Source organism: Pseudopipra pipra, chromosome 10 (genome assembly GCF_036250125.1).
Source record: "Pseudopipra pipra isolate bDixPip1 chromosome 10, bDixPip1.hap1, whole genome shotgun sequence".
NCBI lineage: Eukaryota > Metazoa > Chordata > Aves > Passeriformes > Pipridae > Pseudopipra > Pseudopipra pipra.
Genome location: NC_087558.1, coordinates 24,669,532 through 24,687,260, shown reverse-complemented (window position 1 = coordinate 24,687,260; position 17,729 = coordinate 24,669,532). Strand labels below are relative to the sequence as shown.

Sequence of the window (17,729 nt, the reverse complement as noted above, 5' to 3'; positions counted from 1 at the left end):
AGAGAAAAATCAGCCTTCTGAGCATTCAGAGGAGCAGATGGTGGTTCAATGGGAGCACGTATCCCAAATTCACTAGAGCACAAATACCTTTGCACAGCACATGAGGGAATCATGTTGCTGCATCTGTAGGGTGTTTTCTTAAAAAAAGAAAAATTTGGTACTGAGTGAAGAAGCTGTGATTTGCTATTAGAAATCTCATGACTTTTCATAAATGAGGTCAAGGTCAGTAATTCTGATTACTATCTACATTCCAGATAGGTTTCCGCTTGTTTCAATTCATCCTTTAGCTGTCTGTGACAACTAGGAAACTGTGCTGTGAAATAACATCATTTTACCAAAAAACAACTGCTCCAGCACTGACTGCACTAATGATATACCAAAACTCTTTGTAAAAAGTACATGGCAATGAAAAACTCTTTAGAAGCAGATGACAGAACTTGATTTCTAAATATCAAGTTGTTCTGAGGCTGTGCCCTGAACAGCAGTGTAAGGTACATATAAAACCCATGTAACACAGAATCAGTTTCAGCAGAGCTCAGAGATAACAAATCTGCATGTGTAGGCTGTCCAAAGCAGTACAATTCATTTCACAATATAAAGGAGAGAAGAGTGATGTTCCCTGTCTCTTCCTGATGAAGCATTTTACAGCACCGTAGGTGTACATATTATGCATGGAATCGTGTGGCTTGTTTGCCCTTTTAGAGAGCTGTGCTTAGAAATAAATAAGGTGCATCAGAAGTAGAGAGAGACAGAAGCCATTTCTGAGCTGCACCATGAATGAGTCTGCATGGTTTCCCAAAGGAGAGACATGAATCTGAGGACAGGGGAAAGCAGAATGGCTAAAGTTACAAAGAAGGCACTACTGGGACCAGCAAAAGGGGAATTTGCCTGCAGTTTCCCATCACTGAGTCTTTCCCAATTGACTGAAAGCTAAAGCAGCAACTCCATTAGTGTTTTATAGAGTTCACAAATCAATGTGAAATTCCATATGCTTTGCAGAGACACCAGCACAGACGTGTTTAGGAGTATTTATTCACATCTATAGAGTGTATGTAAGTATACAGAGAGATAAGGGCCCTCCTCTGCATCCAGATTTGCATGAAGTCAAACAAATTGATGCAGTATCTGGCAGGGGATGTAGGAGGATTCACAGAGCCATGCCACTGAACTTGTCAGCTAAAATATTTCATTCTGTTATTGGAAATCATTATTCTCACTGTCTAGAAATCTCCCTGTATTTTGAGTGGTTTGTGAAGCAAATGGAACTGCACCAGTAAAGCCATTCAGAATATAAAGTGTCATGGCAAAAATGTAATGTATCTTGAGAATTAAACATTGGTATTGAGCTCCTTGCCAGGTTAATCACTCTTCTGCCAGTAGCTGTATTTCTTCTTTCCAAACGCTCTTAACACAGGTTTTTGTTAAGACATTCCTTCAATAATCCACTGTGGAGAACACATTCTGTTTCAGCTGAGGGGAACTCATGACTTCCAGTATTTAGAAGTGACCCCAGAAAGGGAAATTGCCTTTGCCTCTCTCTCTCTATGCTGGTCCCAACAGGGCCTGCCTAGTAACTTCAGCCATTCTGGCTTCCACTCTCTGCTAGAAGTGTAAACTTCTGTGCACATTTTTGTCTTTTTCTTTTTTTTTTTTTTTTAATACTACATTAGAATCAGGGAGACACATAAAACCAGCCAGGACGGATAGCGAAATTTAGCCCAACTCAGGAAATAGTTGCGCACCTTTATGTACTGGAGGGAGACACTAGATGAAAACAATCTTTTTGCCTTAATGAAAGGTCCTCAGTGTTGCAAACCTACAAGTTGCTAAGGGATGCCTGCTCAGATTTTTCCCCAAATCTTTTAAGTAAGTTCCCATATGAATTCAAAAGATGGTTTCATCTCCTAAACACTTCTGAGGTAGCATTTCCATAAGCAACACACTGATCTGGAGGGCTGTGCTGCTCCTTGGAGGGGGCTGGATACCTCCAGCACAACATTTCTCTTTCATCACACACAGCATCCTGGGTCAAGCTGATGGCTTGGAAGCTTTCTCCATCTTACTGTGGTGAAAGGCACCTTCACTAATTTAATCATTACTGCAAGCAGCATCAGTACATCTAAAAACAACTCACTTGAAAAAGGAGAAATTTTCCAAAATCTGCGTTTCTATTCCTTTTTAATAAAGCTCAAGCTTGCTAACAATATGCTGTGGCACAATGGAAAATTCTCATCTATAAAGTAACGTAAAATCTATCTGGTGTGTGGGAAGAAGATAAGGGCTGTTTATCAACAGGAATAAAATGACTGAACTTGGAAATAAGATGGTGGATATCCTTTATTTGCAGGCTGCACAGATGCAATTAGCAACACAAAGAAGGTATTCACCATTTCAAAAATCTTAGTGCACTGATGCATCTTGCTAAACCTATCTGCAGTGAAAGGTTCTGCCTCAGAATGCTATTAATTTTAAACACAGAAAATTTGAAACTCATCAGTGTTTGTATTCTAAATAAAATGCATTTGTTTAAATGATGTATATATTCTCAATACTTGCACACAAATATGTATGCTTGTACTTCCCTGTGATAAGACTTCAGTCATTTTTATTTTCTATTAAATATCTATATAATTGACACAAACATTTTTTATCTCATTTCGTTCAGCATGCATGGTCATTTATAGATCTAGACACAAATACCATCTGAAGTGAGAATACAAAATAAAGCTTTTTTCCTTAATGTGCAAATTTAAGAACTCTTTCTATAATTTATTTTCCCATTTCTTTTCTACCAGATTGTACTTGCATTTAGTATCACTTCAGCTGAAGCACAACGTAAATTTCTCACCAAAGACTCCATCTTCAGGAGACACGTCTGTGTTTCCAGGCTTTGTATCGCCTATTTAACATTTTTCAAATTAAATCTCTCCTCGATGAATCCCCTATATTGCTCAGCAGTTATTGAAATTTATGAACATGTTTAAGCTTTTTCATACTGCTGTTAACCATTATGATTGCCTCCTTTAAATCTTTCATTTTATAGCTATCACTTCAGCAGACTGTGTTGGTGACATTCATGAATTTCTCAGATCACAGCCGTGCCCATACTTAACATCTCGGGGTAGAGTTATGCTTCCAAAGCCATTCCTGGGCTGTCTGCTTTAACCTCCTGCTCCACTGAATCCCCAAATGTTCTGCCATCAGACTGGCAGAAGACTCGTGTTCTGGGGAATAAGCACTACAATCAGTGAGTTGGATGGTCACCTCTGCCCCCGCTGTGCAGAAAACCCAGCAGTGGTTGTTCTCAGCTCTTCCAATCCCACTGACACAACAGCACCAGCTCAGAGACAAGGGAGAGGTGCATTCTTTGCATGAGAAATGACAGCAGGGGCGAAGCCCATGGGCAGAGTAAGTCTAACTGTGAAGCAGAAAGCTTCACCATCATCTTTCCCTAGGGAATATGTAGGTAGGCCTGGCTACTGGCTCAAACCACCCAGCACCCACGATCCAACTCAGCTCACAAAGCTTTTCTATTCCTTCCCCTGCTCTGGTATCCTCCCTCTTTCCTTGGTCACTGCCTCATGCACAGAGTGAAGCAGAGGCCGAGGGTGCTGAGCTGTGGGGAAAGCCTGTCCACACGTGCTCCTCGTGGCACTCCCACAGTGACAAGCACTGTAAAAGCTCTATCAGGTCTGAGTGAGCAGGAGAGCTCCCTCCTGGAGTCCTGCTCTCCAGGTGCCCCCAAGGCAGCTCCTTCCCTGGGTATGCCAGAGCAGTGGGCAGTGTCCCACGCGGGCAGGAGGAGCTGCAGGGCTGCGTGGAGACAGAGCAAAGCCCACACCACACTAATGGGCAGGAGCACACCACCCCTGTACAAATAAAGTACGAATAATGTACTTTATTGGTACCACCCACTAACAGCAACACACATCTGGCACAAAGCCAGGCACTTAAGACTAGGGTCAGCCTACTACAGCATATGAGAACAGCACTGGATCCAACCTCAAACACCTTTAGAGGCTGAGCCCCTTCACAACAGACATTTACACCCCTGATTCTATTCTGCCTAAGGTTTACAGATTCATATTTCTTTTTGAAAATGAGACATTCTCATTAGTGGGGTTCACAGTACCAGTGTTTTTAACTCTGGTCTACTGTGGCAGTTTGAGCCACATTAGAAATCCAAAATCCAATTTCCAGGCTTCCCCCCACCCCTTCCCACAATTTATCCTAACACCAGAGAGAAACTTTCAGGCCAGAGGCTTCTGTAGGGGAAGGGGGAAGTATATACATTTATTTACACAAATAAACATACTGTACAAACTAAAAGCAACTATATATATACATTTACATTTTTGTCACTCAGTCCTTTCAAGCCCCTCCTTTAACTTTAGTCCAGGAGCAGCTTTTCAAGGCTGATACTTTACCCAGTCTTTGCCGTGGGAGTGTTCTGGGCTCCTGAACACTCCCCCCTCACCAAGTTCTAGTTGTTTGTTGCAGTCTCTCTCCTCATGAAGTCCAAGAAGATAGCTTTGAGTCCTTGCTCTTCTGCTGCTGTGTGATTTCTCCCTCTCATACCTCGGTTGTAGGCTGCTGCAGTGTAGTTCAGCTTATCAAGGGTCTGTGTCCTGGAATGTTGATTTCTCCTCGGGTTTTCGGCTGTCCTGCGTTTTAGTTCATGGCAGGGACATCCTCTGGGCCCCTCTCTCTCTCTGGGGTCCGTCTCCAGTTCTTGCCTGGGATTGTCTCCCCAGCAATGGAGCCTCCTCCAGCCTGTCCACTTGGCTCTGCTGCAGTGCTGAGCCTCAATCCACTCTCACTGGACAGCGAGAGGGAAAACCAGCCCTGCTCTGCAGCCTGGCTGCGAAGGTGGGGAGGAGAAGAGGGCCTGGCCGCAGGGCCTGCCTCTCCCTCCCACTTACCAGTTGTTTGTGAGTCCATCCCTCACAAACAGGCACTCATTCAATGCTGTCTCCAACTCTGGCCTAGGCAGAGTCAGGGGGCTGCAGGGCTCCCCTCTTCCCCCTGGAGGGGGAGAGAAGGAGCCCAGCCACCCCCTGGCCTTCAACACCTACACACAGCAGACACCAACAGCACAACAACCAAGACAGAACTGCCAACAGCTTCTGGTGCTGTGATATGTGATTTTGAGCAGAAGCGAACAACATGGACAGTGACTGGCTCTCCAGGGAACACTGCCCTGGCACCCGATCACCTCCGAGCCCCCCAGCCTCTCGGGGGGGGGCAATCTCAACCTATGACATCCACAATCCCAAAGTACTGCAGGAGGTATGTGAGGAAAGGCAAGTCTGCCATTAGGACACTCACACTCACTTCCCCAACACCTGCATTACTTCCCTGGCAAACTTCTGATTTCTTGACACACACCCCTCACCAAACACAACACAAACACACGCATGCACACAGACACAGATATTGTGGGGAAAATCAGAGAGGACTTGCCTGCTAGGTGAAAACATCTCCTTTTCTTCTCAGCATTGTGGATATTTTACACCTAGAGCAACTTTCTTCAAACTCCAACAGAAAAGAGAAACTCAGCTGAAAATAATTCTGCAATCAAGTATGCAAAATCAGGCTTGAACAGTTATCAGGACTGGAAGAGGAGGGCTGACCTTTCTAAAACACACAAAGTCCTAGTTCTGTTCTCACTCATGGAACAAAGCCCAAAGCTGATGAAGACACAAACTATACAACGAACATAAATGCTTTTGTCACCCCACCTCCCTCAGTCTTTTAAGCTATAGGTCCTCAGGGCAGGGACTACCCCAGCACATTATTCTTGTGCCTAATCCCGAGGTGCAAATCTAGTCAGCATCTCTCCCTCTTTACAACACAGACACACTCGTAGCTCCCAGCAAAAAAACACAGAAATTCCATGCAAAACCTATAGCAAATTCAATAGTGATTATTAGTGAATTTTACTTGTTCTAAATACTCAGGCTCTTTTTCACCAGGGATATACCATGTGGATTCACGCCCAGGTAAACCAGGTGATGGTGCAGTCTGGGGCTGCCTGTGCCATACCTTTGAGAGCTGTGACTGAAAGCAGTTAAAAACCTTTTTGTATTTGTACACACCTGTATGCAGATACATATGGTACCTGCCTACAATTAGAGATTCATTTAAATGCTGAGATGATGCTTCTAAACTGGGAATCATACATTTCAGAAGGAACCAACCAGACAGAGAACTCATTAACGTGTCATATGTTTGCTTACAGCCTAAATAACAGAGTCACACAGGTGAACGCCAAGCAAAGCTCTGGGGAGAGGAAAACGGTGTTTTCAGCTGCAGCCCCTGCCTCTGCTGCCCCTCAGCCATGGCCCCACTGCCCTCCCCATCCCAGACACCGGGGCTGAAGTGGAGCAGATCTGCTTTTACAGATGGCAGGGTTGGTTACACCAGACGTGACTTAAACACAGCTTGAATTGTACAGAGAAAAGTCAGACCTAAGAACTTGAACAAATAGTTCCATGCCCAAGAGGGCTCCTCACTTGCAGTGTAACACACAGTCCTGCTAGAAGTGCCAGCAACTCTGACCACAAAGCTTTTAGGCATGATTTATACATTTCTCCCAGCTTCACTAGCCCTTATTTTACTGCTTAATTTTTCCTGGTTATAAACAGTGGTAAATCAGCATTAAAAGAAAAATTAAGTCTCAAATTTATTTTTAAAAGGTAAATTACATACTAAAAGGCCTGTCCCATTAATTGTTAATGATATTAAAGCTACACCATTTTTCACAAGAACGTTTTCCATTTTTTATTGTTATGTCACAGGTACCTGGTAAAAATATTTGGTAGGTCCCAATATTTAATTAAAACGAGGTTTGATAAGGTAATTTTTTTCCCCAGATTCCAAGGGTGAGTGTAATTTGCTCCAGCTCATTTAACCACAGTTCAGTGGAAAGAAGGAGCAAAGACCCTGCAGTGAAAGGACAGAGTGCAGCTGCTCTGTTCTGCTCAGACTCAGAGAGATGATCATTCTGCTACTCTTTAAAAACATGAAGCTTTAGGGGGAATGAAATAGGCAGAAATATTTGCTGAATTAGAAGGTACCAACATTTTTAGCAGTTTATGTTTTTTCTAGATGTCCTCATTTTCTGAGCGTCCCTTTCACAAAAGTAAATCATTTAGGAGTTTAATACCAGCCCCCTGAGGTTTTGCTGCAGTTCCCTCTGTCCCAGAGGGTCACACAGGTGTGTCAGTACTCATTTGCCTGTGCTAGGCACATGCTTCCTATGAGCAAGGCTAAGCTTCCTAACTCACCAACTTGTCCACTCAGGGAAACATTTCCTACAGTTCTGAGCAGCTTTGCCTCAGTCACCACCTTCATCACAAGGCGGTGGCAGATCAACACCCAGATTATCCCACAGATGATGCAGTCCCCACAGATCCCCCTGTGCTGTGCTACAGTTATACAAGGGCTAATGCTCACAATCAGATGCTGTCCCAAAGGTAACCAAACTGACTGGAGAAGTCTATAGCAGGAAAACCAAGAGCGTTCCATAATTTTGACAGAAAGCTTCTTTTTGTTGGCAACCATGGATCACAGGGTAGCCCTACTGTTCCTGGGTTATCCAGCAACCCAGTCAACATCCTCCTGTACTGAACAGGCAGGGTATTTCTCTGCCTTCTGATGCTTAATGACAATTACAATCCTCACATGCAGGAGGACCTATGGTTTGGATTCAGTCCGTTGCTGCAGCATTCCTAAATCTGCCATGGGGATTTGAGCAGCTCCTGTTGCCACTTGCAGATGTCCTGCCTCTGACACTTGTGTGACAGGAGGAGGATAATGGCAGGGATGACAGCCACATACACCCGTGGAACTGGGACTGTTATAACATGCCAAACATCTCGTGTGGACACAAGTACCAGGCCAACACATCAGTGATGCCATGGCCATCTCCCTGACCATGTTCCCTTGTTGAGACAGCACCATGGGAAACAGATTCAAACTAACCAGACAAACATGTCTTTCTTATTAAAGGACACTGTTGATTCATCAGCCATGTAATGCATCAAGTGACTGTAGGAGAATTCTCACATGGTAAACAATGAAAATGGATTTTTATTTATAATACTAACAGCAGCAAAAAAATCTATCGAGTCTTTCCAGTTTAAAATAGCTTGCTTTACTCAACATCAGGAAAGAAAAGAGACTTACTTTTCCATGTCAATCACAAACCATAATTTATTACATGCCTGTTTGATTTTCCAAGTTAGTATAATTACATGCTGTTGCTTCTAAATACAATTTAAGGAAAGGAAAGTACCAAAAAAATACCCACACATTCTGATTCATTGGTATGCCATGCAGCCAGAGACTTGTAGAAGCTGTTAATGATACATGAATTATGTATGCTACAGCTCAATATAACATTTGGTGTGATTTAAACAGCATGAACTTTTAGTGAAAGTCATTTTGATTCTGTGATGTATTACACTTCCAAAACCCTTAGCAGGAGGTGGGAATTGAATGATGTTCTCTGAAAGCTTTTATTTGTTAAGCATACACAATGCAGCTGCAACTAGATCCTAAATAATGGCAAGGAGCAAAATGGAAGATCTGATATAAAATTCTGTTGCTGCACAACCTGATTTTGAGGGTGGCAGTGAGAAAACAGGAAAGGGGAAGAAAACAGACAGGAATCACCACTCCCCTTCTCTTCTGCAGCAGCTGAACTTCAAGCTATCCTAGTAACATTTTTCATTTTAAACATCATTGATTACCTGAACACTTCACTCTGCAACACCAACGAGCTGGCTCTCAGTCCCCTGGCCAGGCTGCCACCTCAACAACAGAGCCAGGAATCACCAGCTGAAAAGAGCCAACCAGTTGCTTACAAAGGGTAAAAAAGGAATTTGCCTAAGTACATCACTCATTTAAAAAAAGTTAGATGCAAGAAGGAAGAAAGATTAAAACATAGGTGATTCTTGCTTTTATTTTCTCTTCGAGATGTCCAAGCTATCTGGAAAGAATTTAAATACATCTGAACAAAACAGCACCCATTTCTGATACCCAAGGAGAGCTTTAAGCAATGACCCATTTCCTACATAAGTATCCACAGCAATCCTTCAGAGGAAACTATTTATAAGATTTACAAAATGTGCCCATGGACAAAGATGTTTCTTTACATGCTCTGTTACTGCAAAGTGTGGGTTTATTACTGTGGTATTATAAAAAAGCCTTTTCAGCACATATCCCAAAGCAGAGAATCATTTTATTAAATATTAAATATTTCAAAGTACATGTGTTTCTCTGCTTGCTGTAGTATTTTGTAATATTTTATAATTCTTTTTCAAAAGCATTTATCATTGCACCTCCTCGATCATGTGTTAAAGAGAAACCTGCCACTGACATGGTACCAGGTACAGCAGCAGCCCAAACCATACTTCTGAAAAGTGTGTCTTTAAACCAGCAGGCAAGGACAGAAACCAAGTATTCCCTCTGTTCATGAGTGGAAACAGAGGCAGACTCCCTCAGCATCATTTAATAAACTTGCAGTCAAGAAGAGAAAGTAAGTGAGATCTCTGACACGCCAGTCAGTAGCTTTGACAAATAATCTACCTCACTGTACAAAAGCTTAAATTTACTCATAAAATAGGATCATCCTTTTAGGGTCAAGTTTGAACATACGGAGGGGGTTTTTTGACTGAATTAATCACTTCTCATGAAGTTTGAGACAGAACCATAAATGTTATGATTTTCTTGCCAGATATTTATAAACAGCCACAAAGCATGATGCCAAAGACTATCAGTTATCTTTCACACCAGCCCCTAACAAGGGCAGCCCCTTTTAATCCTGAAGATGAGCTACAGCCAGGCAACTCCTGCAGTTTTCGTGTGAGGGGTAAGGTTGCTTCAGCATAACCTCCTGGCAGTTGGCCACCGAGTACAATCTGATACTAATTACAGCCACAGTTATCTGTCTACGAGAAACATGGTTATAGTCCCCAAAGACAGGATGGCACAGAACCTTTACTCAATATAACTAAGTGAAAAAATAATTCAGGTCTAAGCTCCCCAGCCCTAGAAATGTTTTCGATGCTCTCTGGAAAGGACACGTCTCTAATGCCTTAGATACACACTTAAAATCTTCCAAGACTTTTGCCAGACACACAGAGCATCCACTAAAGGATTAAAATGTGCATACAGTTGCTTCCTCTACACACAGAAAGAATTCCTAATTATAGGGAAGGCTTACAAAATCAAACACTGAGCACAAGGAGATGTCAAAAAGAATCAGAGTAGTTGCTTATACTGTTCAAAGAAAATAGAAACTCATGTAAGTTGCTTATTCTTACCACACTCTGGAAAGGTTTTGGGCTTTGTTTCGTGCAAGTGCTTGAGGAATATTTGCAAGGACTGGTGTGTTCAGCAAAGCCATAAAGACACGGTCTAGAGGCAGATCATCAACACAATTATTTCCTACAGCAGTTTCTGCTTTTCCAGAATCTCTATCACAAAACACAGCTTATCAGATACAGAGCTCAGACTGCTCTTGCCTGCTTACAGGGCTCAAGAAAAACAATTCCTTGCAGAAGAATTTTCACAATTTCAAAAGCCTCCTTGTGCTGTATGCACTGTGACACTGTTTATGGACTCCGAATTGAGGCAGCTCCTTCTGTTTCAATGATGAGCCACATTCTAAACAGAACTCATCCAAAGACAATCAAAATTGTCATTGCTAATATTTTTGTCCTCTTGAGAAGAGAAGCAATTGAACAGTAATCCTCAGTCCATTACAGACTAGCACATTCTACCTGCTATCTTGAAAGAAGATGCCAGTTAGGCTCTTGGCTTGACAAATAAATAGATTTTTATTCTGACCATGGAGAAATATGCAGTAATAAAAAATGCAGAGAACACAAAGGTGGCAGTAATACAATTGATTAGCAATGGCATTACACTCCTTTCCAGGGTGATTCACACAGCACATGCATCACACATACCAGTAACTTACAGTCTTCTTGTATTACAACTGGATCTGGTTCATTTTGGCTAAAATTTTTCAAAAATTCTCTCAATTTTGTATTAAAAAATCTGAACCTATACAGATATGTGTCTCTAGACATATGTAATGACTTCAAGTTATTCAGCCCATTAAAATTAGAATGTTGAGTTAGAGCCTCATTATCCTGAAAAACATTGACTTTATAATTAATTTTATAGATTCTATTGTTTACCATCATTGTCTTCTGTCAAAACTAAAACAAGATGGCAAATACAACTATAATAGTAGCCCTTATGTTTCAGCTACTAATATCCTCTTTTCTTTGAAAAATGCAGAATTCTCTGGTTAGCAACTAAAAAAAAAAAAGAAAAGTGAATATATATCAGCATGGGACCTAAGAAAAGAGATACAATAATACACACCCATAGACTGAAGGGGTAATGTTGCAAAAATACATCTTACAGGAAAAATGCTATATAGTACATAGGCCAAGGAGACCTCAAAGCCAAGGTGCCTTTATGCAAAACTGTGTTATTTCTGTGTGTTATTTTACCATCTCTCTTTACTGTCATTAAAGTAAATTAAAGAAAGTGTTTTAATACACAAAGCATTCTTTCTCTCCAGAAAGACAGTGGAGCAGAGGGCAAAGACAGCTGGACAGGGCAAGAAGAGACAGCAGTAAGACATGAGGGCCCATCTGGACTCTACAAGATGCAAATTCCAAACCTGCATTTGCAAAAGCATAAGTACAGCAGTATTACCCTAAAACCAGGATGAAAATGTTCTTCACCCTTGCACTACATTGCTTGATGTACAAATTCCTGTGAAGGTAGCTGCCAGTACCAGGGGAATGCTCCAGACTGGTGGCTGGAATGTCACCACCACAGAATTTGTCCAGGCAGCTGCAGTGCCAGTGCTCCACTCAATTATTCAACCCTCTCCTGCCCATATGGCAGTTAGACTGAATTAGGAATTCCTTTTGTTCAAGTGTTGATGCTGTTACTTTGCTCCAGACTAGGACTGTGTCTGTCAAGGTATCCAACACATAGAAAAAACTCACAAGAGAAATTAATAATATTGAGCACGGCAGCATTCCCCACTGGGCCACAAGAAAGGATGGATTTCTTCCTTGTTTTGCTATGTCATTGTGTTCTAAACACAACATGCTCAGTAACACAACTTGAGATGCAGTAGAGGAAGGTGCCAAAATCGTTAAAAATACAGACACCTCATCTGCAGCAGCACACAAATATAACTGCTGCTGTGTTAGGTTCTCAGTGTGACAGCAGTCACAACTAGGTAAAAAAAGAGAAAATTATTTTATTTTTTCTCCTATTATGAACTTTTCTTGCAAAATCACTTCAGAAAAAGAAAAGAAAGACATTTTCACATTTGTGGGTGGTTTTTTCTTTGGGTTTTTTTGGTTGGTTGGTTGGTTTTTGGTTTTCTGTTTTTTAAAAAGAATTGGAGTTTTGACATTTTTCTTCCTGCTTTTTCTTCTTCTTTGTCTCACTGCAATAAAAATTCTGCAGGAACTGTTTCCTTCACATCCTCCTTCCCATTCTCCTCCTCCTGCCTCAGCTTTTCCATGTTCAAAGCTTTTCCAGCTTCAGTAAGTTAGTGGCAGAAGGTGGCATTTCATTTCTCTTTTGTCTTTAACTTTTCCAAAGTTGGGGGAGTTTTGCAAAGCATGTAGGAGAACAGGGGGAAAAAAGCCTGTCTAAATCCTTTGGTTTGTGTTTTTGAAATCCTCTGTTTGCTTCTTATTTATCCAAAACTGTTGAAAAGGAGCTGTTAACTCAGAAATGCTTGTGTTGAGCTTTGGGTGGAGGAGAAACAGGATGGAAGCAGCAGCAGTGCTTTTGCTGCAGTACAAAGCCAGGCAGAAACCTCATCCAAAGATCAGGCAAAGGTATTTCTTTTTGCTCTCATCCTTTAACCAGAGGTACAAATGAATATCACCAGTGTTGGTGCATTGACAACAACCTGGAAGGGTTACTGAATGTGAGACAAGTACCTGAAATTAGGGGAGATACAACTTTTTGGAAGACAGCCAAAGCTATTCCTTCTTCTATTTCCCCTACAGTCAGTGGGGAAAGAGGAGTGCTTTCTAAAGGTGACTTCAACTCATCCAGACATCCATTTATCTGTTTCAGGAGAGGATAAATCAGCTTAGAAACGTGCCCTTCTTCCTGCTGGGAACCAAAGCTAAAAACCTAAGTTTAGTTTGCTAAAGTTATCCAGGGTAAATCCTACCCTGAGTGGCAAAATGAAGTGAACACACTATGGCAGCTATCTTCCTGCCACTGACAGCTCAGGATTGCCTCCTGGAAAAAAGAGCACAAGGAATTGAGTTTGCCCACAGCCCTGTTCTCCATTTCACTCCCAGCTGTTCACAGAAGGGCAGTGCTTTCAGGTAGCAGTCCCACACTGAGAGATCAGTCCAAAGGATGGGGGCATTTTTCTTCCTAGGCTTTGGATTAAATGACCTGTAAAAAAAAAAACTTATTTGATGTATTGGAAATATAAAGACAGCTGGAAAAGACTACAAGGAGAAAAGCTTTGCTCTTCCCTCTTAACATTCCTTCCGTGTTCTCCTTCCCCACTTTGTCCTTAGAGCAGGACAGAAACTGAATTGAACCCTGTAAGCCTTTAAATACATTTGCTTTTCTCTCTCACTTTTTTTTTTTTTATAAAAGAAGAGTTATCAGAATCAAATCCATGATTTCTAATAACATTTTACTCTGTCACTCTGTTCTCATCCAAAGCTCGGGCACAACCTGCATCTCACAACTTGGAGGCAGCAGCTCACCAGCCTGGGAGCAACAGGAAAACACTCTCACACCAGCATTCACTTACAAGCACTTGTACAGTCCAGGTGACTGGAACTACGTTTAGAATGTTGACCCAAAGCTGCCAAACAGAACAGCAGGTCACAGGAAAAAAAGCAAGGATTGATAGCTGGAGAAGCAAAGCCAGCAAGTCCACAGGTGAAAACTGCTCTCATGCTGTGCCTGGGCCTGAATTATATGGAGAAAAAAGGCTGCAAAGTGCCTGGAAAGCAAGAAAAAGCTCCTTATCTGATCCTAAAATGCTGTGTCTGTGCAAAGATGTCTCAAAGCTTCTTACACAAACTGCTCTCCAAAAAAAACCCCAAGAATGATCCCCAAAGCTCCACATGCTGTAATGCTGCAGTTAATCTGATGGAACACAAAAACACTGCACCAAATAAAGACCAGTCTATTAACAAATGGAGTATCAGGGGTGCCCAGGTGTCTGACACGGGCTGGCTCCACAGCTGGGGCAGGCTGAGCATTCCCTGTTTCCAGGCAGGCACAGCCACGGGCTGGGGGTCACACACAGTCAGGGCACACAGCTCTGGGTCACTGAGTGCTGCAGAGCTCCCTCTGACCTCCTGCTGAGCCTTCCCTCGGGGCTTCAACACAACAGCACTTTCTCCAGCGTTTTAAGCCCTCTTCTAGTAACCCCTCTGGAAAATCCCAACCTTTTCCCACCCCCTTTCTTGGTATTTCCATGGAAGGGCAGACAACATTATGGGAAAACTAAACACAAACCAGAGTACAATGCTGTGGGAAAGCATTGGGATTCTTCAATACAATGTCAAGGAATTTGATACGCCCCAGATGCTCTAAGAAATAAAGTTGCATTTAGTGAAACAGTACAAAGAACTCCCGCCAGGTACCACCAACTAGATGCAGAATTGTACAGTCATAGCAAGGAAAGGCTTCTCTTCCCCCAGAGCTCATGTCTGAATAATACCAGCTCTGTGCTGAAACCAGACTGGCTCCCACCCATCACCAGTGATGCTCCAGTGAGGGCAAGGTTTCAATGTGAAATGTCTTTGGAAGAATGTTAAAAGCCTCTCAGAGAAAGGGGTTTGCACCACTTACATGGACAGCATCAACCCCTGCCCCATAAGCATGGGAAGACAAAGAGATTTGCTTCCCACTGAGTTCTTGAGAAAAGCCAAATTAAAACTAGATCACCCTCCAAGTGATTCCATAAAGTGACACAGCTGAGCAGCCTGGCAGCACTGCACCCACCCACCTCCTCCCATCCCTCGGGTCACACCCCCAGGAAGAGCCAGCAGACCCATCCCAGGGACCCCACAGACCCCAGGGACTCCCCAAACTCTGCTGCAGGTCATCACTGCCCAGAAGGAACAGATTTCTGTTTCCACAAATGCAAGTGTGCAATTGGGGCCCCTGGTCTTTTTAGCAGATGGCCAATTTATAGTTCTCCCAAATAAAGCAGATATTCTTGTCCCAAAATATCAGAGAAGTGACAGGCTGCACAAAGAGTCTCTCATTTATTTTTTTCTTTACTATATACACTTTTCTGCCCACAATTGCTGCACAGTTGAAAAAAGCACATGCAAGGAGGGAGAAGGAAGAGCATTCTGAAATGTTGTAGCAATTAAAAGGTACGAGTAGAGTTCATCTCTTTCCTCCTGTGACACGCATCCAAAGTATGGTCAAGTTTTTTGGAAAGCAAAAAAGCAGCCTCCAGTAGTAACAGCTACCCATTTTTAAAGTCAGAAATTCTGCAAACTGCAGTTGCTAAAGAAAGGCCTCTTTATTTATCCTTTATTCATATCAAAAGATGCTGACCTAGGACTTGCCAGTTATGAGGGAAAGAGAGCAACTCTAAAAAAGCCCCCAAAAGTTTTGTTTTTATCTAAACAGGCATAAGAAATATAAGCCTCAGGTGATGCATCTCAATTAATCTTGAAGTAAGTGCTCAAGGAACACAGGAACAAACAGCCTTTAGCAAAAGCTCATTAGAAGAAGCAGGGGAAGCAGTGAGACTCCTCACACTGCCCTTCTGCCCCCGTGCACCTCAGTCCTGCTCGGCAGCATCCCCTGCCATCCTCAGCACAGCAGCTTCATGATGAGCACAAATGGCTCGTGGGGATGGGACCAGCACATCTGCTCCTCTGCCCAAGTTAGACAGGCAGGAAGGATGACATTTTCAAGCAAAGACATGTGGCACTTTTCTGTGCTGCTCAACAAAATCCCTGAAACCACTACGAGGGGTGAACACAGCACCTGCCTGCAAAAACAGCTGTTCTGAATAAGTTTGTTTGCTTCTAAGGGCTGCACTGGCTCCCTTCTTACATAGAATACCTTATTTATAGCCTCACTTTACTTCCTATTTAAAGTATAAACATACTACTGAAAAGGCTATGCAAATCCAGTTCCCCAGTTCCAGTTCCCCAGAAGAAAACAAACAAAAAAAAAGAGCACATTGATAGTAACTCCCTTGCTCCCAAAATTAGGTATTTTGTATGGATTTGCAGCATATTTCAGCAGGAGTTGATGCTGGATTAGTTTTGCATTGCAATAATCCTGGGTCACAGGAAGGATATACACAATGTAGACAACACTCAACTTGGATTCAGGAAACAAGATTTGTATTCCCATACCCACCCAAGGCCCAGTACATGGCTCTACATTTTAGGCTTTAATATTGTTCCCTCTAAAAGTACAGACAAAATGCATTGCTTTGTAGAAACCTGGCAACAAGTTCTAATGATAAGAACAATTGCTCTGAGTTCAAGTTAACTATGTTAATTGGGCAATTTGGGAAAGAAATGTGATTGCTATCAGAGGGAGAGGGAAGGTTGTCAGGAACTAGGGGACAGGTCCATAGCATGTGGCAGGAGACTTGGCTGTGGGACACAAGGGGTTAACTGAAGCTGCAAAGAGTGGGGAGCAAGGAGAGAAAGGACTTTCTCATGGCTGAGGCAGAGTCCCAGAGCACACAAATTATAATTGCCACTCTGAGTTCCTCCAGATCAAGTGCAGAGTTTTAACCAAATTTCCCACAGGAGCCACTCATCACATTGCTCATTTCTGGGCATTCTGAGAGCCCGGGGTCTGAGAGGCAGGAGCCCTAAGTGCTCCCAGCTGCAGCTGGGGTCACAGCACTGCAGGCTGTCAGCAGCTGAGCTGCTACACGATCTGGCTGCTCTGAGAAGCCAGGGCAGTGTCACATCAAATTAGGCAGCCAGAAATGAGCTGCTTTTTTTTTTTTTTCTAACTTAATCTGACTCTCAGCTCTTCATCTGGAGAGGAAAATGCCCACCATCCTGTCACCTAATGGACACGCTGAGGATCAATTAGCATTCGTGAAACACTCATCTCAAAATGATGAGTACCACAGAAAAGCCCATAAGGAAATCAATACCTTCTCTAATCAGAACAAGGTGTGAATAGCATGCAATAAATAAAGCATAGTAGGAGCCATCTCACTGAGAGGCTGAAATGAAGGAAGACAGGCTGGCCTCTGTATAGGTGTAGCATTTATAGGCAGAAAAGGTAACCAGATGGAGGCAGAAAACACACTCCAGCTCTTACAAGTATTGCTCTTTGCACCCCTGATAATGTTCATTTGTGGATTTGATATTTCCTACAAAGCCTGTTAAGCAGATGGCTGAACTGACAGCAGTCCTGTCTCAGCCCAGGCAGGAGCTCAAGGAATGGCACCAGCACTGCTGTGTTTCTATCAGGGCTTAGCTACTAATACCAAAGACTACAGAGAGCAAGACATTCCAGCTGCTTAAAAGCAGCTGACAAAGTCTTAGTTTAAAAGTAAGAAAAGGATGTGGTCAGTGAGAGCAGAGCCCACAGCTCCTGAAGTAACAGGAGCAGCTTTCAGGGACGCCTGCTCTGTAATTGGGAGTCACTCTGCAACCAGAGGACAGTGTGGAATGACAAACAGGGAG

General features: G+C 42.7%; 1 long non-coding RNA gene across 1 annotated transcript; it reads right to left on the bottom strand.

The window, feature by feature from the left end:
• Window positions 1–3,875: 3,875 nt before the first annotated feature.
• LOC135419935 (uncharacterized) lies at window positions 3,876–11,339 on the bottom strand. Its single transcript, XR_010433214.1, has 2 exons — window positions 10,332–11,339; window positions 3,876–8,844 (listed from the first exon to the last, which is right to left on the bottom strand). It is a non-coding gene; the product is annotated as an uncharacterized LOC135419935 (long non-coding RNA).
• Window positions 11,340–17,729: the final 6,390 nt, after the last annotated feature.